Below are 25,190 nucleotides of genomic sequence, written 5' to 3'. Positions count from 1 at the left end.
TACCAAAGATTTTTCGTCAATAACAAGAGTCATTTAAACTGATTCCCAAGATGTTGCTTTGGGTGTATCTGTATGATTATGGAGCATGCCCCCCATGATTAAATATGGATGTTTGGTTTGATTCATATTTAAAATATACAAATATTTGAATATGTTACTAGCATTTGAAAACATTAGTAGCAGGTGTCCGGATTTAAATGCAAGAAAAACATTCTTATTTTGTTAATTTTCTAGTTAATTTGTGTAAAACAACCAAACTTAAAGAATATTCTTACAAAACATACTTAAATAAGAGTTTGAAATATGTTTTGTCATCTAAACGTTCAAGGATCCATCATCGTTTTCATCATCATCATCATCATCGAAACATCATGACCGGTTTTTCTGTTCAAAACTAAATATTATTCGAAAAAAATTTGTTCACTGTGTTTCGGTTGGAGAATAGAGTACGGCGAACACTTTATTTATTTATATTTTCTTTATTAGACAGACTTTCAGCCAAAGGCTGGTTCACCTCTGAAACAGCGAACACATTTACGTGTAAATTTTCTTAATACTAAACGAAAAAACTGCTTTTGAAAATTTCTACCCTGGCCGACACCTCTGCTCCACAATGCGATGGAGAGGCATGGCTGCTTGTGTCGCTTGCTTTGCCATTTTTGCATGCTGATGACGATGGGCTGAGCGAGCCCGTGTTAAAGAGAGAGATTTTTACTTTTTTTCATCAAATTTTGCGTTCATCTCGGGAATTCCGGAATTTCCAGGACGTTTGATTTTACCCAAGTAACCATACTACTCAAGCTGCAGTGTATGGCTATAATCCCGAGAGAGAAACGGGAAATCTCGAAAAGTCTCTAATCCTGGAACTTTTTGTACCGGAATGGACTAACTAGTTGTGACCAATCGATGAAAGCTCAGAACACTGTTAGCCTTCAAATATTGAGTTATGCAAAAATTTGAGGGGAAGCTTCGATTAGATTCCATATTGAAAAATACTATCGATAGATGAAAAACAAACTTGCAAATAACTATATTTTAATTTTAAGATTTAATGAATCAACTGATGTAACTGTATTGACCTGTCGTCCATAGCAACGCGCGTATGCAGCTAGTTTTTTTTCTTGATTTTTTTTATTTATTTGCAACAGGCATTTAAGGTAGCCTTGCTTAGCCGAGTGGTGAGAGTCCGCGGCTACATAGCAAAGCGATGCTGAATGTGTCTGGGTTCGATTCCCGGTCGGTCCAGGATCTTTTCGTAATAGAAATTTCCTTGACTTTCCTGGGCATAGAATATCTTCGTACCTTCCACACGATATACGAATGCAAAAATGGCAATGTTGGCAAAGAAAGCTCTCAGTTAATAACTGTGGAAGTGCTCATAAGAACACTAAGCTGAGAAGCAGGCTCTGTCCCAAACGAGGACGTTAATGCCAAGAAGAAGAAGAAGAAGAAGAAGAACGTGAACTTCTCAAAGCGCTCTATGTGCAAATTTTCACGACAATTTATAACATAAAAAAGACAATTTACACCGTCTTCAGCACATAGGCTGCACAGACTGAACGATCACTAACATTAGGCAACGGACAACACGAAACACCCAGTAGCCCAGTGATGAAATTCTCGTTTGACGAAAAGTTTTCACCGACTGGAGCGGGAATCGAACCCACATCCCGTGGCACAATACGCCTAGACGACTGACGCCGCTAACCGCAAGGCCACGAAGCCCACAAATACGGTCGAACTTGATTTAACCGCCTAAATTCAAGAAGCGCAATTAATGTACATGTTAATGTTGTAACGGGAAGTAAAGACCATTGACTTAATGAGAAAAATGATTTCATCGCAGTAATCCATGGCATGTCAGTGAAAAATGATACCTCCACTATTGATACACTGTTCCTTTAGTTGAGGTATATTTTTAATTTGTGTTCCTCTAGTTGCGGTATCCGTTGTTTTCTTATGGGATCCTCCACTATAGGAACATTTTACCGCAACTATTGGTACAAGTAAAAAAAGTTTTACCTATTTAGTGATATTTCATCAGTTTTAAAGCAATTTGAACGCTCTTTTCAACTAGGGTAAATCATGTATTTTGGACAGGCTAAGGATATGTCTGGAAACGGCGATCGATTAACTACATTAGATTAAAATATTTTATTACGTAATGTTACTTGTACGCTTAATGTCTCATTGATTGAAGTTTCACACACCAGAGACAGAGGAAATATTACAAATGTCGATATGTATTTGTGATTGGTTTGTTTGTTCATTTTTTTTGTTACACTGGTGTCAAACTAAAAACCCATGTGTTTGAAGTGATTTAAGCCCGTATACGCCCAGCAAATGTAATAAAAATCAAAATGCTGTCATTGCTTCAATTTTTGACGGATTTACTTCGTTTTACGTTAAATGGAATCGTATAGATGTCTAGTTTTTGTAGAATATTGGAAGCTTCGGAAATGTGTACCGGTCCAGGTTTATTCCAGTGGATCTCTGAGTCAGATCGGGTAAAAATCCAACTTCCTTTTTTGTCAATTTACCCAATATATTGGTAATGCCATGACCATATTATGGAATTCGGATTCCATCTCCCCAAATGCACTATTACCCCGAATGCTGTTACTACGAAAAAGTGAAGTGTTAAAATTCAATTAGTAGTTTTTTTCTCTTAAACATACTCTAATAATCTCTCCCCTAAATTGAATAAAAAAGTGTAGTCATGTGAGAGCTTAATTTGACAATAGCATCAGCTTTAGTTTTGGGCAGTTTTTCGGTTCATTATCAGGCCTCAATGGAACCGATTCCAGATAGGTCAGTGTTCGGTCACGCCGAAACGACATCTCCCATTCACTGAATGCTAGGCGCACTCAGCTACGGTAGCAGCGCAGCAGTGTGTTCAATTTCTCTGTTTCTCCCCCCAGCTAGCAGCAAGCAGCCCAATTGCTTTGATGCTCTTGCGTTGGGCTGCGTGATGCTTGCTGTCGGCGCATCACACCTTTGTAATATGTTACACTCATCCGTACTACCTCTACCGTATATAAGAGGCACCTTTCTGTAATCATGTTAGTTGTAAGTTGTCATCTGTAACAGAAGCGTATCCCCCACCGAGCAGGAGCACTGCCTCTCGGTGGTGTGCAATAAATTAGTCATCTGAAGTAGAAGACAGTTTCGTTATTCGTCTGCCCCTCTGGGACCAAAATAAGACACAACGTAGGGCCTGGTCAACCCTGGACGAAACAGTCAGTTTTGTTGTCCTTCTAAACTGGCAAGCCTTATCGTTATAAGAACGTTATATGTTATGAAGTTTGACAATCAAATCTAACAGTGCAAACCAAACTAAAGTGTGCTATTTGGGACCGGTTCCCAAAAACTACCCTGGTCTAATAGTTTACTTTAGTGGTCACATGACATTCGTAGTTGAAACTAGAAAAACAAGTTGAATGAAAGTCAGATTTAACTAATTTATGAGGATTTTAGCGCTCAAATTGAAAATATTTAATAAATTCATATACAATGTTGCAAGTGTATTCATATCAAAATGTAGTAGTTAAAGTAAAAATTTCATTATTTTGTGTTTTCTTTTATTTTTTTATATATAATAACGATATTTAAAGCCCTGGACTAGTTCATCTCGGGACCAGTGGCATTATTTCCCTTCCGAAGGAAGTTGTCACTATAACTTTTCGTTATAAGTGACTATCTTGGGGACGGGATTCGATCTCAGGTGCTCGGTGTGAAAGGGGTATGTTCTAACCTCTACACCAGGTCCGTCCTCTTGTGTTTTCATTTCAGTTAGTTACAGACATATTAGTATGCGGTAATTTCGGGACATATTTTTTATTGATTGTCCGACATTTCCCCGAAAATAATTTCTCCCAATGCAATTTCCTTGAATGACGTTTGCCCGATAGAACTACTTTCCCGAATGTGCCATTTTCCAGAAAAAAAAAATCGTAATGTAATTACGATTGTCCGACATTTCCCCGAAAACCATTTCCCCAAATGATTTCTTCCCGATGGATATTCTCCCGAAAATCTTTTCCCCGAATCTACTATTTCCCCGAAAACTTTTTCCAAAGACATTTTTCATGTGTTTTTTTCTTTTTAAATTATCTGTGTATTGATAATCGCTTCAAACGAATGATTCTCTTTATGAATGATTTGAATCGAAAAACGAAAGATGAGATATTTTGATTCGAAATCGAAGACAGTTTTTAACAGCAGGTCTGCTTTAAAATATGTTAAAAAATTCAGTTCAATATTAAAATTTTATTTTGCTCGGAATCGTTATAAAATTGCATAAAGTTGTAACGCTCCGCTTACAACCAACGGACAGAGCGTTGCATTGCTCAGTCCCCAAAATACCGGAATGAAAAGTTTCTTTGAAACCTGCGAACGACTTACGCGCCACTCCAAAAGGAGGTCGTTGGCGGAGTTTATTTCAGGGATGCCCGGCCTGAAACTCTCAATCTGTGGGCGAGTTAATCGAAACGTTTTCCAACCAATATCCTATCTAATCTAATTCAAAAGTATCATTCAAGATCATTTTAGAAAACCTTTATTTAAAATATGTACAAACACAACCTACTCTCATGGAAGCGCATATTTATTTCGTTTTAAAATTTGAAAAACCTATTTATTCGCCACGCGATTCCTTGCATTTAATTCATGGATCATTCCAAAACCTAATTCCTGTCTAGCTAGACCTACTTGAGCTCATTTCAATTTGTTATTCTAAACAGTGATCACTGACCTTAATTTGAAGACCCTTTACTTTTCATCTGCAATACGGCCGTTAGCAGCTGTCCTCTACGACGAGACGGGTGACGAAGTCGGCACCTGCCGCAGGTTGCTGTCCTGACTATTCCGAAAGCTTGCTTTGTTGTAACGCGTGCACAACTCGATATCTCTCGCGGCCCGAGAGGTTAGAATCAGCCGTCGTCTCTCACGCTAGTAACGAGAGGTTAGATTCAGCCGGCGGCCAAGAACAGCTTGATTCGAGCGAATTTTCCAACGGGTGGTGGGTGGTAGGTCGGCAGTCTCGGCTTAAATGTCCGCCCGACACCAGGGAGAGCAGCGGTTGGACTACTTCGGTACGGAAGCCACGTGGATACTCGCCGATACTAATCTGCACGACTTTTCAACTTATTCGCGGTTTCTAACCTTTTCCGCTCTCGAATTAGAGGCAATCGGTGCCCCGACCGGGCTCCCACGTTAATGGGAAAACCTATCAACGTGATTTTAGGGTCTTATTTCACAGATTGAATACATTTGAATCACAATTTGTCTTACCTGGGTCTACGTTTCTTCAACCTAAATTAGTCACTAGTGCCTTTCACTAACTTTGAGCACACAAAGGATAATCTTCTGGCAATGGGAATAAATTAGCTTTACAATTTTATAATGATTTCATGGCACTTACTCTTCTTTTAAGGTTCTAAAATTCACCACAAAACAACTGCAAAGAGATTTACTTTAAAACTTTAAGCTTTTCCGACACCGAACTGATCACTCCAAGCACTTCAATAAAAGTGATTTGATTTTACAAATGGCTTTTCCTTTCAGGTCCCGTGACCTTGGACCAGCCAATCAAATGAAATTGCGTCGTAATATTTTAAATGTAAAGATTTGTCTGCATTGTTCTTGAGTGATCCAATCACGGCTTGTTACGTCGTGGAAAATTACAGTTTCTATTTTTCCTCTTTCTCTCGCCTACACATTGGGTATACCATTCGAGCAGTTGGGATGGGAACATTGTTGAAAGGTTCGAGTAGCTTAAGCCGTTTGCGATGGTTGTATATTTAAAGGCGAGTTTAATTCATTTAATACTTAGGGTTGTACTCTTACCGTTACATTCGACCATGCCAATTTAATAAAAATTTTGAAATGAAAATTTCAAAATTTTTATTAGGTTTCCATAAAATTGTATATTTTAAATTTACAGCAATCAGAGTTAAATGTAATTTAATCATAATCTGAAGGTTCTTATTATTTACATTCTCAACTCAAAACTTTGTTTTTATAAATTCATATTTCATTAAAGTTACATTATTACGTGGACTAACTTATTCAATTGCGTAGTAAGATCAGCTTTCATTATCATCCCTTCTGTTAAACCATTCCTTGTGACGACCTTTACGGGTGTTCACTTTAATATTCTTACTCACACTCTCACACATCGAAAACATAAATTTCTTACTCCGTACTTCAACGGAAAAAAATCTCAACAATAACTCCGTATACTTACGAAAAATCTCATACTCAAACTTCATTACTCCAGTTACAACTGGAAAAAATACTGTGTTTGACTGACGAATTTCATTCATACTCGACTCATTCATACGCAATCTCAATTTTCTGACGCGCCCTACAATTATCCGATGTAATTCAATCTAATGTTACTACGCCTGCGCTTATACTATACTATTCTAACTAATTCTAAGCATAACGTCTTCGCTCTCCGACGGCTACGCTCATGAGAGTGAAAGTTTCTCTCAGTCTCTTTTTCGCCGAACTGTCAAAGTTTGTTTACTTCTAGTGAAAACCAGTCGTGAAAATGTTTGGATCTACAAAGTTTCGTGAATTATTTACTATTGCTGGAAGGATTTACGCTTTAACTGGATGGAAAAATACATGGACTGACTACTTGATACCTGATGCTGATAGTACACTACTTCTCAAAGGAAAAACTACAAGAAAAAGAAGGATGGATGGAACCTCTTTGAACCTGAAACTACGTTGCATCTACAATTGAAGAACCGGATTATGGAACAGGAAAGTGTTTCGTTACTTACATACGTACAAAGCTATTACCCTAAGTGAATCTTAAACCTATCCTAAACTACTATGTACAGTGCTATACACATATAGTTCACGAAGAACTGTAGTGGCTATTGACCTGCCTATTGGTGTTTTTGTTGCTAGTCGAAGAATTTAGTTCTAACTGCAGTTGTTTATGTACATAGCTTTACAAACAAATCCAAGAAATTAACATATTTTTCTTTTCAGTTCAGCCCAACAATGAGTGGAAACAACTTGTGACATCACTACATTGCGGTAACCTTTTTTGTATTCTATATTAATTTCTCGAATCGTTTTAGGATCTGACTGGCCTATGGTGAGAGATGGAAACAATTCGACACCTACTCAAAATGGCTCAACCGTTACACCTCGATGGAGTATTTTCTCATTGGAATTTGTAATTTTGATTTGTACATTGCACTTCCCGGCAAGAGTGCATTCATAGCTATGGGAATAAATTTTCTACTATCCTTTCTTTAAAAACGAACCATGGTATGTTCCCGGAATCCTTTTTCCTTCCATATCCTCGAGAACATAAGTGTTGGGCTAAATCCTGTGCTTTCGTGCACTGATGTACGAATGGCTTTTGCGATAACGTGAATTTCTTTATCCCAATCTCGATGGGAAGAGCTTTCATTTAGAGCACACCGGATGGCAGTTACGATTACTCTATTAACCCTCTCAGTAGGGTTCGGTGCCGGATGGTAAACCGCTAAGTTCCAATGGCTCACGTTGTATTTATCAAGCAGTTTTTTAAACTCGCGAGAAAGAAATACGGTTGCGTTATCACTAATACAGATTTGAGGTGCACCGAATAAAAGGAACACCATATTTTCCAAAAATGTGCAAACAGGTCCGGCTGTTGCACTGCGCATACACTGGATAAGAACAAATTTAGAGAAAAAATCTGATATTACTAATGCCCAAACATTACCCTGTTTCGATCGCGGATAAGGACCTAGAAAATCTAGTGAGATCATTTGCCATGGCCTGGAGCACAATTTCGGCTTGCCACATGGTGGTAACGGATTTGAGTTATCTACTTTTGATTCCTTACAAATTTCACACGACGAACAGAAGTTTCTGATGTCTGTTGACATTTTTGGCCAATAGTTTCGTTCTCTAACTTTAGCTAATGTTTTGCTAAAACCAAAATGAGCTTCGTTATGAATGTTCTTGACTATTTGCAATCTTTCTGCTAATGGAACTACATATTTCCATTTGAATACATTATCTTCTAGCTGCGTTGTGTTTGTTATGTATTTGAAAAGCTTGTCATCTACGATACGAAAATCTTTGAATTTTTCTGGGAATTTCGCTACTTGCTCTTTCAACGCGGATGTGTATTCATCTGGCAACAAAGGATCTATAATGTTCACGATTCTTGAGAGTGCGTCCGCGGTAACATTCTCAGAGCCTTTTTTGTATTGTAAATCAATGTCGTATTTGGACAATTTAAGTGCCCAACGCGCTATTCGCGGCGATTTTGATTCGATCGACATAGTTTTGAGAAAAGTTAAACTCATCGCGTCGGTCTTAACTATGAATTTAGTACCTTCAACGAAATGTCTGAACTGTTCTATGCTCAATAAAACTCCTAGACATTCGCGTTCTGTCGCGCTGTATTTTCGCTGTGTACTTGATAGTTTCTTCGAGTAGTAAGCAATTATTTTACGTTCACCTTCCTGATTCTGTGTGAGGACTGCGCCTATAGCTTGATCTGAGCTATCGGTTTCTATCTCAAATGGCAACGAGAAGTTTGGATTGGCGAGAATTGGAGCTGATACTAAGGCTGATTTGAGCTGTTTAAACGAATCGTCCGCTTCTTTAGTCCAAATGAATTTCTTTTTACCCTTTTTTAAGAGATCAGAGATTTTTGCCGTTTTATCAGAATAACTTGGTATAAATCTTCTATAGAATCCTGAAAGACCCAACAGTCTACGTACATCTTTTACGTTCTGTGGCTGAGGATAGTCTAATACTGGTTTGATCTTGGAACTATCAACGGATAAGCCGTGTTCAGAGAGAATGTATCCTAAATACTGTATTTGTTTCTGGCAAAACTTTGATTTGAGAACATTTATTGTTAAGTTTGCGTTACTCAGACGATTTGCTACTATTTTAATGAGCCTTAAATGTTCTTCCAATGAGTTTGAAACTATTACAATATCGTCGAGATATACGTATACAAACGGTTCAAGATCATGGCCTAACACTTTTGTCATTAATCTTGCCATAGTTGCCGGGGCATTACAAAGTCCAAAAGGCATCACGGTGAACCTGTATAAGCCTCTACTAGTTCTGAATGCTGTCTTATTTTTCGAATTGCAGTCTAATGGGACTTGATAGTATGATTCTGAAAGGTCAATTATACTGAAATATCGTGATTTTTGAATACGTTGCAATATGCCTACCAAATCAGGGAATGGGAAATCATCCCGCTTAGTGCATGAATTCAGCCTTCGACTATCTAAACATATTCTCCATTTATTGTTCGGTTTTTTTATAGCAAGAATGGGGTTCAAAAAGTCTACTGGACCTTCACATTCTTCAATTACTCCTAATCTTAGCATTCGTTGAATATCTTGCTGTATTCCTTCTTCTTTTTGTAAGGATTGGCGATAGATAGGTAATTTTTTTGGACGTGCGTCAGGCAAAAGTTCTATTTTGTGTTCTAGCACCTGTGTTCGACCTAGGCTGTTATCTTCAGTGATAGGAAGCTCTTGAATTGCTTCGAACAGTTTTTTACGTTCTTCAGGTACCAATTCATGTTCTGTTTTAATGTCTTCAGGTGTCTCAATTTTTGACTCTGGAATTTCAATTGTTGGAATATTCAAACTTTCATCTTCTACTGTATCTAAACATTTCGTTTCGCCCAATGTGATCTTCGGAGAAACTGAAATTGAAAAGATCTCGCTACTGTTTGAAAAATAATCCTCGGCAAACCCTATTCTGAACATGTCGATTTTTTGTTTTTCAGTACTATCTTTTTGATTTCTGGACAAACTAAATCCAAAAGCGTGAAGAAAATCAACTCCGAGAATTAAATCTTTTGTTAACTCAGGCACTATTACTGTCGGTATCACATGAGTGATTGAGTCCACGGTATACGGGACATTTACAGATTTTTGTAAAATGTTCTGTCAGCAGTTGCAACTTTTAAATTTGAGTCATGAATTTTAAGGTTGAGTTTTTCAATTAATGGAACGGAACTAATTACCGATATTCCCGCACCTGTGTCTACAAGAGCTTCAACTTCCGAATCGAGTATTTTGACACTCAAATGTGGGCACCTGGATGGGACAATATTAATTTGAAAAATTTGATTGAAGTATGAGAACGATTCATGTTCTGGAATCTCTGATGGGAGGGATTCAAGAGATCGATTCCTATACCTCTGTCCCTTTACAAGTTTTTTGGCCCTTGTAAAGAAGGGTTGAACGGAGGGTGCTTTTTGGGACACGTGGATGTTGTCTTGCCCGTCATACCACAAACGTGGCAAAAGATTGCCTTTTGTTTAGGACAATCTTTCCAAAAGTGACCATTTTCACGACAATTCCAACAAAAAATTTCCGAAGGTGTTTCTGCCTTTTCTAGTTTGGGTCTTGTCTCAGTACTACTCTGGCTTTTTCCTATTCTTGACTTCTGAAGGACGTTAATTTCTTCGAATTCTGAATCAGAGTCGTCTACTTCTTCGAGGTTGAGAACATCAACAGGTTTGCTTCTAGGCGTATACAATGAACTTTCAAGTGCGTCAAATTTGTAACACATGTTGGCAAGGTCTTCGATCGAAGCTATCTGATGTAGTGCTAACCTTCTCTTATAAGACATTTTCATATTATCTACGATTATGTCAAACTTTTCTGCCTCACTCATTTTATTAATTAATCGTTGGGCCAGAGATTCAATATCTGTTAAAAACGCACTAAATAATTCGTTTTGCTTTTGTTTCCTGTTTCGCATTTCCTCTTTTATGAATCTGTCGCGATTTGGATTATCGTAACGCAAAGTTAAGTAATATACGAGACTATCCCAGTCTACAAACTTCTCAACGTATGTTGTGTACCAAATGCTAGCATCTCCTGAGAATAGCAAGTGAGCATGTTTGATTAGTTCATTCTTATCTATGCCATATGACCTACATAGTATGTCAACATTTCTCAAAAAGCATACTAATGGTACTGAACTGGAATCACCAAAAAATTTCGGCCATTTTTCTACAATATTGCATGTTTGATAGGGTTGTCTACGCAAGTAATGTTGATCGTTATTTTGATTGACAGATCTATTCAGATTACGCAAAGGACTATTGTATGGCGAGTGTGATTGTGGGACTTGATTTGGTAGAAAACCGAAATCTGTCAATCTCGGTAGCTGTTGATATTGATTGAATGTATCTTCATTGAACCGGTTCAAATTTCCCGTTTGTCTTTCTGTCTGGTGTGCATTCAAGTTCCCAATCGAATTAAATGTCACCTGTGGGTTGAAATTTCTCTTCACTGACTCTGGCATGTGCAAATTGTTTGGTATAACCGATCTAAGCTGATTTTGATTAACAGATCGAAGAATTTCCCTCTCGTCCCTATCATGAAGTTCTACGGTTTTTAATCTTCTGGATAAATCCTCAACTGTCGGTCCTGGATACTGTTGCCTCATTTGCTCATTGAGCTTTTGTTGTACGCAAGCTGTAACATAACTGTCGATTTCTGAAATATGCAGATATTCACGATTCCTATTTGGATTCTGAGTTGGAACGAACGAATTTTGAGTTTTACTTTGTTGTTGTGTAACCGTATTTCGAAGTCTTGATGTTATCGGGTTTTTATCTTGTCGTGAAGTAGGATTTCCAGTTAAATCCCTATTTGCTTTTGGACGTGTTCCGGTTTCATGGCCTGTATTATTCTTATCATTAGCCTGAAGTTCCACATTTGTAACCGAATCATTAGAACTTTGTCCTCCTACCGCTCCTAGCTCAAGTGAATCTTCAAAAGACTCCTCGTTTAAGCTTATATCCCGCCTAAAATAAACCCTAAGCATTTCACAAATAATTTCGAGTAGAATTAGTTTGTTGCCTCTGTCCACATCATCAAACTCTTTTGCACGAGCCACGCGTTCAAGGTAGTGATAAAGTCTTGATTCGTATGTCGGTTCAGTCTTCAGATTGAGATTTATCTCCATCTGCTCCAACATTTCTGGTACAATTTCATATTCTTCACTCAAAGTACGAAAGCTCTCAATTTTAATATTATTTTTAATTTCGCTTCGCATCCTAGCACGCAATTCTCTTTTCTGTGCATCTATGGATCCCGTAACCGGAATTCCTCTAAGAACGAGTTCATACGTTAACTCCTCATATTCAAGGTCATCTAAATTGATTCTAAGATAGCTATCCATGGTTCGTATTTACAGTAATTATCTATATACACTTATTATAAAAATTCAAATATAAGAAAGCAAAAAAAATAAGGTTAATTAAGCTCTCAATCTTTCACTCCAAATTACAACTAAATACTAAATCAATCGAATTCAACTCAAACTAAATGTAAATCGTACTCAACTTATCTTAATCCGTACTCACTCACTCTCATTCATTCAATTTCACTCGATTAAAATTATTGCAAACTGATCTTACGCAAACTGAGTAGTCTTATTCTATAATAATTCAAGCTAATCCAAAATTCAATTATCTAAAGACCCAAAAGTTGGGCGCCAAAATGTAACGCTCCGCTTACAACCAACGGACAGAGCGTTGCATTGCTCAGTCCCCAAAATACCGGAATGAAAAGTTTCTTTGAAACCTGCGAACGACTTACGCGCCACTCCAAAAGGAGGTCGTTGGCGGAGTTTATTTCAGGGATGCCCGGCCTGAAACTCTCAATCTGTGGGCGAGTTAATCGAAACGTTTTCCAACCAATATCCTATCTAATCTAATTCAAAAGTATCATTCAAGATCATTTTAGAAAACCTTTATTTAAAATATGTACAAACACAACCTACTCTCATGGAAGCGCATATTTATTTCGTTTTAAAATTTGAAAAACCTATTTATTCGCCACGCGATTCCTTGCATTTAATTCATGGATCATTCCAAAACCTAATTCCTGTCTAGCTAGACCTACTTGAGCTCATTTCAATTTGTTATTCTAAACAGTGATCACTGACCTTAATTTGAAGACCCTTTACTTTTCATCTGCAATACGGCCGTTAGCAGCTGTCCTCTACGACGAGACGGGTGACGAAGTCGGCACCTGCCGCAGGTTGCTGTCCTGACTATTCCGAAAGCTTGCTTTGTTGTAACGCGTGCACAACTCGATATCTCTCGCGGCCCGAGAGGTTAGAATCAGCCGTCGTCTCTCACGCTAGTAACGAGAGGTTAGATTCAGCCGGCGGCCAAGAACAGCTTGATTCGAGCGAATTTTCCAACGGGTGGTGGGTGGTAGGTCGGCAGTCTCGGCTTAAATGTCCGCCCGACACCAGGGAGAGCAGCGGTTGGACTACTTCGGTACGGAAGCCACGTGGATACTCGCCGATACTAATCTGCACGACTTTTCAACTTATTCGCGGTTTCTAACCTTTTCCGCTCTCGAATTAGAGGCAATCGGTGCCCCGACCGGGCTCCCACGTTAATGGGAAAACCTATCAACGTGATTTTAGGGTCTTATTTCACAGATTGAATACATTTGAATCACAATTTGTCTTACCTGGGTCTACGTTTCTTCAACCTAAATTAGTCACTAGTGCCTTTCACTAACTTTGAGCACACAAAGGATAATCTTCTGGCAATGGGAATAAATTAGCTTTACAATTTTATAATGATTTCATGGCACTTACTCTTCTTTTAAGGTTCTAAAATTCACCACAAAACAACTGCAAAGAGATTTACTTTAAAACTTTAAGCTTTTCCGACACCGAACTGATCACTCCAAGCACTTCAATAAAAGTGATTTGATTTTACAAATGGCTTTTCCTTTCAGGTCCCGTGACCTTGGACCAGCCAATCAAATGAAATTGCGTCGTAATATTTTAAATGTAAAGATTTGTCTGCATTGTTCTTGAGTGATCCAATCACGGCTTGTTACGTCGTGGAAAATTACAGTTTCTATTTTTCCTCTTTCTCTCGCCTACACATTGGGTATACCATTCGAGCAGTTGGGATGGGAACATTGTTGAAAGGTTCGAGTAGCTTAAGCCGTTTGCGATGGTTGTATATTTAAAGGCGAGTTTAATTCATTTAATACTTAGGGTTGTACTCTTACCGTTACAAAATGTAGAAGGTGGATTTCGAAAGAATATTCAAGAGATGAACAAATTTGATGCTAAATATCGTCTGAACATAATTCATCCTAATAACATCTGGCTGAATGGGCTACGGCATAACTATGAAATAAAATTTGACTGGTTGAAAACAGTTTTCAGGTTTCAAAGACGTGACCCATATGAGATCTTCACTGCATGAGAACTTAGAAAGAATAAATGAGTCACTAAGTTATTTGAAACGCATCTGACAGTTCAGCACACCGTGTCCAGGATATCATTCGATTATTACTACCGCGTTAGTGTTTCTCAAAACATAAGCAGATGATTATTTTTTTTAAACTAAACCAAACGTAAAAAAGGCTTGTTTTCTAATTATCTAAATATTCCTTCTTTAGAACATTAGTTGTTCTTCCTTAACTGGTCTAATAATCATAAGCATCAACATAGTTGATAATTTTAAAGCTAGCGTATTGTATTGTATTCTATTGTAAACGGCGACAACAAAAATGGATTCCATCCAGTTAAATCTTGCTGGTCTTGTCTGGGATGGTTTAAGATCAACTGGTGATTTTTTCGAACAATATAATCATTCATAAACGCTTTTGATCTTAAGAACCCGTGCGCAAAACCCTCACTGGCTAAAACATTCCTAAATCAGAATATTTGTTCGGCACTAAGACAAATTGGTTTTTTGGGAGCCTTGACTTAAACTTAATGCGCTCAGGAAAGCTAGTGCTGTCAAAAAGGTAAACAAATCGGAAGATTCAATTTTGTGATGCAATTCATTTTATTAGATTTGTGCCGTTATGTATCTAACTGTTTTATTGGAATGAATAGTTAAAATAAAGCCCGTCGTGCTTGATCGGTACTGATGCAGAAAACGGTAAGTGATAAGTGACTGCAAAATGAACGCTTCAAAATACAATTTATTATCAACAAATGTGGCCAGCAAATAAGTTTCAACGGGAGCTCTTGTAGATATCCACAAAGCATTTTAAAGTGGGTTTTACCGAAAAGAACATTTGGCACTTTGCAATGCTTTATTAAGTCTGTTAGGAATGAATACATCTCTAATAAAACCTCCATAAATAACATCCAAGATCAAAAAGCACTGAAATTGTTACTTGGGAAGTTATCCCGTTTTACGGTATTTCTAAAACATAAAAAACACAACTCCATCATGCATGGCCTTACTATAAATATTAAACCCCGGGGCAAGAGTAACCCACACCCAGGATAAGTAAGTTTCGGCCAGAGATTTAACTTTGGTTCCTAAATTGGCCAATCACATTGGTTTCTTGTGAAAGTGGCCAAATAAGGAGTATTCTGACCAAATTAGGTGTATAAGATTTGAAAATGTAAGAAAAATTAATTGTTTTGCTTATGTTTTGAACCAATTCCGACGAGTAAATAAATGTAGCTCTATCATGTGAATGTGATCTACGGAACACAAAAGGTTTCATGCTGATTGTCTACCTTTGTGAAACGGTGCATAATCCACTATGGCTACAACTGGCGTATGACCAAAACTGGTGCTTCTACCCTACCACGAAAAATTTAAAAAATGTTTTTCACTCGTCAAAGCGAAAATTGCATTACATTATAAAAATGTTAGAATGAAAAACATGGTTTGACTACCATTCCATCCAAAACATAATAAGTCTTCAACATAGTATTTACGATTAACGATTGTTTAATACATTTGTGAAGAAAACTTCGAAAAACTTCTTATGACATTTATTTTTGCATTAACCTATGCGTACCCAACGTCTGTTTTTGAGGATTTTCAAATCTTCAATCAGCTGTTAAAAAGTCATTTTCCAACCGATTTTCTTGAAACCAATGGCATGCGATCCAGATTTGTCTAAATTTGCAAGGGCCGCAAAACGGAACCGGTTCACCTAATGGTTCCGGAGTTATTCCGGATTCCGTTGAGGTCAGAACCCGTCGAAATACGAATTTTCAAACAATTTAACTTCTTTACTCGTGCTATTCGATATTTTTATACATAAAACACTATCAATGTATACAATCATATACAATTAAGTGTTAATGACCTCTTTGGACACGACAATCCGTTTACTTGTGCCAGATATGTTCCGGAAGTCCTGGGGGAGATGGTCATTTCCACTATGTTATCAGAACCACTCGTGCGACACCTCAATCTTCATGATTTGTCAAATAATGAGTGGAAATGGTTATAAGAAAGTTCAACGACCATTCGGGATTGACCTAGTCACACCGGATGTGTTCCGAACACCCTGGCGGAAGTGGCCAATTCCAAAATGCTGTATAAACCGTTCGTGCGACATATCAAACTTCATGATTTATGGAAACTAGAACGAAAATAAATGTTCTGGACATCCATGACCATTTTGGACTGTGGTACACCGGACATATTCCGGATACCTCGAGGGCAATGTCCATTTTCTAACTTTTTCCAAAACAATTCGTACAACACCTCAAAAACCACGAAATGGCCATCAGAAATTAGTGTGGTCAAAATTGTAAAAAGAGAGATAAAAATAGTAGTACACTACGCACAGGTTGGACCGTTTCAAAATAATTCTTGACAACACAATCAGAAGTCATTACTGCCTGGCACGGATGATGCTGAAATTGAAGCTAACTGTGCTGCCATCAATGTGGACGAAATTGGCAAAAAGAAAGAAAGGAGTAGAGCACACAAGAAGAAGGTGCGACCAGATTATTAGAGTTTCCAAATTTCCCGGGATTTGATTTCCCGGGAAACGGGAAATACAATTACCATTTCCCGGGAAATTCTGCAAAACGTGAAAATAAAGCAAATTTCGTGGAATTTTCTTTTTTAAATTATTCGTATTTCGTGTAGGGTCGGTGTTCCCTTAGTAGACAGTCCCCTATAGCCACTATTTTAAGGCCGTTTTGCTATAAATCGTTTCAAAATATTATTTGACATGAGGCTCAGGAACTATTTATTTAGGTACCATTGATACACAACTGGATTTTGTTAAAAAATAATCATCCAAATATAGTTTAGTTTATAATTTAAGCTCCCTTGCATCTATAGCAAATCTATTATTCCTATAGTAGCACTAATAAGAGAAACCTTTTTTGCATTAAAAAAATTATTTATGAAATAAGAACTTTTTTATATCACTCGAAAGCTTTTAATCCACACTTTGAAGGGAAAATATAAAAGATATGTGAAAATACGGTTTTGATTTGTTTTTTTCTTTGTATTATAGGCACATGTATACCTATAGTGACACAAGCGATAATAGATACAAAAATTTGAGATTTCGTATCTTTTATGTTTTTTTTTAACCGAGATAAAAAGCTTTCAGATGACGTAATATAATGCCACTGGCTTTATTTTTCGATTTTATACGAATATTTGTTCTTAGTTATGCGGCTTCAAAATTCAATATGTACATGGTACATCGACCCCATATGTATTTTATACCAGTAAATTTGTTGGTTATTTCTCTTCTTTGTGAGTAATTTATTCATGTTTCTCTAAAAAAATGTTAGCTCCATTTTGAACGCTAGGCTTCAAAACAACAAAGTTTATAGCATAAAGCAAAAGCCCACGTGGAGTTCATTCTTGATAAATCGTATGAAGTTTAGAATAAAATCCAATTAGACCCTTTATTTTGCAAATTGTGACTGTTACAACCATGAAACTTTTATAAGCCTACTCAGTTCAGTTGGTGCCTTCCTTAGCCAAGTGGTTAGGCTACCAGGCAAAGCCATGCTCAAGGTGTCTGGGTTCGATTCCCGTACGGTCCAGGATCTTTTCGTAATGGAAATTTTCTTGACTTCCCTGGGCATAGAGTATAATCGTACCTGCCACACGATATACGAATGCGAAAATGGCAAGTTTGGTAAAGAAAGCTCTCAGTCAATAATTGTGGCAGTGCTCATAAGAACACTAAGCTGAGAAGCAGGCTCTGTCCCAGTGAGGACGTAATGCCAAGTAGAAGAAGTACATAGCAAAGATCCATCGAAAATTCCTTTATTCCATATATACTTTCGCCAAAAACTATATCCATTTTATGAACAACTATTTCATTACGATAAGAAAAAAAAAATGCATCGAAATATAACTAGTGATATATTGAGTTCATTGGTTTGAATTATATGAAAAGTAAATTGTGCGATGGTTTTTGTTTGAAAATAGAAAGTAAATTCTTTTTTTATAGAGTAATACGGGATAAATACGGGAATCCCGGGAAACAGAAAATCATTTCCCGGGAAATCTCAATTCCCGGGAAATGTTCCCGGGAATGTAAACTCAACAGAATATAATAATTCTTGACAACACTCCTTCTCCAACCAATCAGGAGTCTCTCAACTACACGCAAAAAAAATGTGCGGTAAAAACTACCATTCTAGGGGGTTAACTTAAGCGCTCGCACCGGCAATTTTCAGCAGACCAGAAATGCGCTTGATTTTACCATGTCTGTAGTTGAAATCAGATTGTTGTAAATTATTTCTGTCAAATGTACCAGTAATGCGGTGGGGTGTACCGTAAACTTAGTATATTGGTCTGAATTTCCATGGTAGTTTTAAGAATGGGCGTAGTCAGCTAAAATAGTTATTTTTACCACAGAAATTTTTCCCGTGTACCTGTCTCAGATGTTTGTAAACAAAACGGCACCTACCCTGTCTGGTTTTCTCCAGAGTCTATGAATGAATGCGCGAAGAGTGAAACCAAATCTACCTATCGAACTGTCAAACTGTCTACCTATCGAGCAGACCAGCAAAACAGATAGGGGCTATTTTCGAAGACGAAGAAGAACAACCATTCAAAGAAGTCTCTTCGCGTAACTCTCCATTCATAGACTCTGGTTTTCTCCACGAAGTGTGCATAATGAGTCACCTTAATAAAATGAACCCGCCTTGCTGAAAACAACGGTGCCAGTACCTGTCAAAGTTGAAAGGTACTGGCACCGTTGTTTTCAAGTTTTATTTAATAGCGAAGGAGAGAAAATTTCGCCGTGAAATGCCTAATTGAACGGTGATGTCACCAGAAAATCGCTCTCTTTCTCTTCTTTGAGAAATAAACTTTTGTTGAATTTGCTTTTGAATCTAGGTTGGAACTGGCGCAACCCGTTCTGAATCACAGTTTTAACCTCAACCCGATTCAAGTTCGACCGAATCACATTTTGTTTGACGTTAGTTTGTTTATGTATTGATCAGCTACACAGTTCCTAAAAACGAATACGACATTTGACAGTTTATGGCACCGTTGTTTTCAAGTTTTGTTAAAGAGCAAAAGAGAGTGAATTTCGCCGTGAAATGAGCTATAGGTCACTTCACAGCAAGGCGTGTCCAGCTCCTCCTCTGGCTACAGATTACAATGAACCAGCCTTGCTTCACAGCGATATTCTTTCTCTTTCGTTCTTCTAGAAAATTCATTCGACAGGAGCTGTTTCTTGTTTTTTGCAGAGTTTATGAATGGAGAGTTGCGCGAAGAGTGATACCAAATCTACCTATCGAACTGTCAAACCGTCTACCTATCGAGCAGACCAGCAAAACAGATAGGGGCTGTTTTCGAAGACGAAGAAGAACAACCATTCAAAGAAGTCTCTTCGCGCAACTCTCCATTCATAGACTCTGGTTTTTTGTTTCCCATAGAAAGCGAACAAAGTTTGACTATTACAAGCGATCATTTTATCCATGATTCAAGGAAACATTGTGTGCTACTCGGGATATCCGGATTTTGTTCGAAACGAAATGAGGTACACACGAATGGTTTTGGAAAAACTGAGCTTATGATAACTTCTCTTGAAGCAATCAGATTATACCCAGACAACCAGAAGTCGCATAACAGTTAACAAACAAAGTCGTTTAGTTACACAAATTTCATCACACCCGCACTACGTGGTGGATGATATTGTCCGACCGATGAGTTTCCTCGCATTAAACGTTATTTTATGAGTTCATACGTACATTTCGTTTCGTTCCGTATACTCGTACAAAGTAAGTTGGATCAATCCGTAGCAGCTGTCAAATCAACATTGTTATTTTCTGTATTTTCTGTATTTCTAATTTAATCCATCTGACACGAAGTTGTCTTAATGAATGTATAAATAAATAACTTAAGCTAAACATACAGTCAATTTCTTCTAAAATACTGAATAAAATGGTTCCGCAGTGTAGTTATAGTGACGTTGAAGTCAAACAAGTGGTAGGCTTCGTTGAACTTCAAAGCCATGAACCTCACAGGATCATGCTGTCCATAGCGTGTATTGCGACTACCAAGACTGATGAATTGACGTCTACGCAGTGTCCGTTCAGGTGCATAAATATTTACGTCGGCTAACAGGGACGGTGAATCAATTTCATTCCTCAAAACCTTAGCAACAAACATTGTTTGGGCCACATGACGTCTATTCTCCAAGGTATCGATTCCCAGTAAACGGCAACGCTCATGGTACGGTGGCAGGTTTTCTGGGTCCCGCCAAGGAAGATTTTTTAAAGCGTGGCGTACAAATTTCCTTTGCACGGATTCAATTCGTGAGATCCAATAATTTTGAAAAGGACACCACACGATAGCAGCAAACTCCAATATTGGACGCACTAAGGCGCAGTACAACGCTTTCAGGGTTAGCGGATCCTTGAATCCACTTGAAACTTTCAAAACGAAACCAAGTTGTTTATTTGCTCTGGAGATGACGTCGTTCAGGTGACAGTTGAAAGTGAGCTTCTCGTCCAATGTAACACCTAAATCACGAACACATTTAACACGTTCAAGCGTCGCCCCTGATAGTTCATATGGGAAGCGAATTGGGCTGCGCTTTCTTCCGTACGAGATGACTTGACATTTCTCGATGCTCAATGTTAAACAGTTCCGTGTACACCATGCTTCGAATAAGTTGAGAAAATGTTGCAAACGGTAACAGTCGTCCAAGCTTTCTACAATCATATAAATTTTTGCGTCGTCAGCATAGAAGATCCTGTTTCCAGTCGGCAAAAGCAGTGATACATCGTTGATGAATAGTGAGAACAGCAAAGGTCCAAGGTTGCTACCCTGCGGTACTCCGGATATGTTCGTGAACGATGCTGATTCACTTTCCCCGATTCTCACACACAACGATCGTTCAGTCAGATAAGAACGGAACCAATCAACGAAATTTATGGCAACACCACATTTTCTGAGTTTCTGAAGAAGGATACGATGATCGACACGGTCGAATGCCGCTTTCAAGTCCAGATATACAGCGTCTACTTGTTTGCCGGCATCAATAGCTCTAATACAAAGCGTTGAAAATTCAACAAGATTGGACGAGACGGATCTTTTTGGAAAAAACCCATGTTGATCGGTGGAGATGTATCGTTTGCAACTTTCAAATAAGGAATCGTTGACTATGATTTCGAATACCTTAGAACAAGCACATAGTGAAGTTATGCCACGGTAGTTGCTTACACATCGTTTGTCACCCTTCTTGTGAATTGGGAATAGGAACGATTTTTTCCAGCACGCAGGGAACACTTGTTGTCGGAGTGAATGGTTTAGAAGCTTAGTCAAAGGAGCCAGTAGTGTGGAGCTGCATCTCTTCAGTAACGCTGGTGGTATCCCATCCGGACCTGGATTGTATGAAAACTTCAGTTTTCCGATCGCTCCAATCACTTCTTCTTCCGAAACGTGGAACATATCGTAACTAAACACGTCTTGTGGAGTATCTTGTAAAGCACGATCAATTTGACTTGCTGGAGAAGCATAGTCATTGAAGGCACGTTTGAATTGCATAGCGAACAGCTCACATTTATCTTTTGCGGAATCAGCCGATAGTTCATCAAGATACATTGATGTTGGAAGCCCATCTTCATTTCGTTTAGTGTTTACGAATGACCAAAACTGTTTTGGGTTTGATCGGAGGTTCTGTTCAGTACGAGATTTATATTGAGCAAACAAGTAAGCGTTGTAGCTCCTGTACTCACTGCTTGATCGGTTGAAGTGCAGCTTTGACTGTTGTGACCGATGACTCCGGTAAAAACGGAGAGCAGCAGATCGACGGCGCTTAAGAAGACGCAGTCGGCTATTCGACCAAGGCGGTTTACTAGGTGGTCGGCGTGGCGGAACGTGTTCCGCAACAGCTTGCATCACCGAATTAGTGAAAAATGCAACAGCTTCGTTTACATCTTCAATAGAGTCAAGACGATCCCAATCCATTGAGCGTAAAGCAACATTCAGTGACTCGAAGTTTGCTTTTTTAAAGTCAAATCCTGTGTTGTCAGAAACCGTTTCGTAGACAACAGGTAACGGACAAGATACAACCAATTCAATTGGCGGGTGATGAACATCAACCGTAGTAAGTGCTTCGACAGCTTCGTGTATTGAGTGATTTGGCAGAACGACATCATTGAGAAGGACGAGATCGAGAGTACGTCCACCTGAGTTAGCTATTCTATTAACTTGCGAGAGACCATGGAAGCAGAAACCATCTAATAGAGTGGAACTTGCCGGATTCAAGCGTGTACGTGTCAGATCAACGAAAACATTATCGGTCGCATCGGAAGTCCAATGTACATCGGAGAGATTGTAGTCCCCGAACAGCATTGCCATATCATTTTCATGGAGGTGACTGTGGACAGCTCCAATTGACTCAATGTGGCGCTGGATGGTATCAATGTCGTTCTTCTTGTCGGGTGGCAAGTATATCACTCCAATACTAACATTGTTGCGGGGTAAGACGATTTTAACCCAGAGCTGTTCAAGCTGGTTACTAACAGGCGCAGAATCTACAGAGCAGCTTATGCGCGATGACACGGCTATTAAAACACCACCTCCCCTTCCTTTATCACTATTCAAAGCACTACGGTCCGTCCGGAATACTGAATAGTTGCTTCCAAACAGCTGCGATGAGAGGATACAATCATCTAACCAGGTCTCCGAAAGTACTATGACGTCATAATCCAATTCACTGATGGCAAGGAAGAACGAGTCGATTTTTGAACGTAAGCCACGAACGTTCTGATAATAGATGCGTAGACTGGAAGGCGGAGAAATGTCAGGAAGCAAACTATCAGTGATTTTGTTGTACTTGCCTGACAGCACAGGCTGGAAGACCCCTCCACCTCTCCCTACAACAGGATCAGGACGACTGATGAGCGCTGGCTGGAGGGACTCGACTGTTGAGGGGGGCGTTGGGGCTTCCATGGTGCTAGATGTTGTGCGTCCTGAATGAGAAAGAGTGCGATGCATGTTGGCCGAAAGATGATCATTGCGGGTGTTATTGCCCGTGTTATCACAAATTAAGTCGCATAAGAGTACAGACTAGTTCGCAATAAAATTTACACACTCGCATTGCATGTTATTTTTCATCATATAAAATATGCACGTATATCGACTCTACATTTGTACGTATAAAGCCTTTTCGCATATAAACATCGCATAACGCAAAAGGTGATTTCGTTATGCATACATTCTGGTTGTATGGGTATACAAAGGAACCCGTCATGATTGGTCCTGAAACCGGTGTAAAATGCGGCAAAAAAAAATTAAATTTGATATGTCGCATGAACAGTATTGTGAAATTGGCCTTTTCCGCCAGGCCGTACAGAACATATCTGGTGTGGCCAGGTTGTCCTCCTCAATGGTCGTTGAACTATCAAAGGACCATTTCCACTTATTATTTGACAAATCTGAAAGTTTGAGGTGTTGCACGAATTGTTTTGGAAAAACTTAGAAAATTTTCCCTCGAGTTATCCGGAATATGTTTGGAAAATGTCCGGTGTGATCAGGTCAATCCCGAATGGTCGTTGAACTTTCTTATAACCATTTCCACTCATTATTTGACAAATCATGAAGATTGAGGTGTCGCACGAATGGTTCTGATAACATAGTGGAAATGACCATCTCCCCCAGGACTTCCGGAACATATCTGGCACAAGTAAACGGATTGTCGTGTCCAAAGAGGTCATTAACACTTAATTGTATATGATTGTATATATTGATAGTGTTTTATGTATAAAAATATCGAATAGCACGAGTAAAGAAGTTAAATTGTTTGAAAATTCGTATTTCGACGGGTTCTGACCCCAACGGAATCCGGAATAACTCCGGAACCATTAGGTGAACCGGTTCCGTTTTGCGGCCGTTGCAAATTTAGACAAATCTGGATCGCATGCCATTGCTTTCAAGAAAATAGGTTGGAAAATGACTTTTTAACAGCTGATTGAAGATTTGAAAATCCTCAAAAACAGACGTTGGGTACGCATAGGTTAATAAAGTATATTTTATGGAACAAGGGGGACATCATGAAAAACCAAATATAGAAGTATTTCATTGATATTTTTTTAAATTCTTTATTGATATCATCTCAAACATTACATTTATTTCTTATATCTAGGTGTTCTGCGTTAAAAAATACTATTATCTTTATTTGGTAAAACGGAATTGTGCTTTTATTAACATTTTATTAACTACATATTACATTTCATTTTCCGTAGCAGTTCAGAATGTTTACAGGTGAGTTGTTATCACCTGATAACAAATAAAAAAGAAAACTTGTAATTAGCTTAACTTTACATAACCTAGATATTTAATTTATTAATCGTGGCAATAGAAGGTTGCAACGATTTTAATCTAAAATAATCAACAATTTTATTCGACATTTGTTCCAATGTTTTGACATTGGATATTCTAAGTAACTCATTAGTATTATACCAGGGAAGGAGCTCCAAAATCATTTCCAAAATTATATCTTCAATCGTCTGCAGAGCTTCAAGACGCACGAAAACAGAAAAAAAACTTATCCGGCGACGAAAACACGCGCGAAACCGAGAACGAAACATCTCCAACGATGCAAAAACGAACCGTCCTGCTTTGGCTTCACGAAGCACTCTCATTCTCACAATTTATTTTTTAATGATTTAGTACTACTTGATCCGTAGATATATAAATTTTATTCAATCCTAGGGTTGAACTTCGTTGAGAAAGCTTCTGTTACAGTTGAAAAAGGCCCATTAAAAATCGTTAGCAATTCAAGCAGGAATTGTTTATCCAAATCTTTTTTGAATCTTGCATAATATTCTTGTTTCTTGCGATGTCAACAAAATCCCATTCTGAATTTTATAAAATGCTGTTTATGTAATTTCATTTCGATCTATTTTTATAAATTTTGTATCTTTATGTTTTTTTA

General features: G+C 38.2%; 1 protein-coding gene across 11 annotated transcripts in view; it reads left to right on the top strand.

The window, feature by feature from the left end:
* Positions 1-25,190, top strand: part of LOC5579528 (innexin shaking-B) — a 277,178-nt gene that overhangs the window by 21,047 nt on the left and 230,941 nt on the right. The window lies entirely within an intron of this gene.

The sequence above is a fragment of the Aedes aegypti genome, chromosome 3, assembly GCF_002204515.2.
Source record: "Aedes aegypti strain LVP_AGWG chromosome 3, AaegL5.0 Primary Assembly, whole genome shotgun sequence".
NCBI classification, from domain to species: domain Eukaryota; kingdom Metazoa; phylum Arthropoda; class Insecta; order Diptera; family Culicidae; genus Aedes; species Aedes aegypti.
The sequence above is the reverse complement of the archived record's forward strand: the minus strand, read 5'-3'. Positions and strand labels throughout refer to the sequence as shown.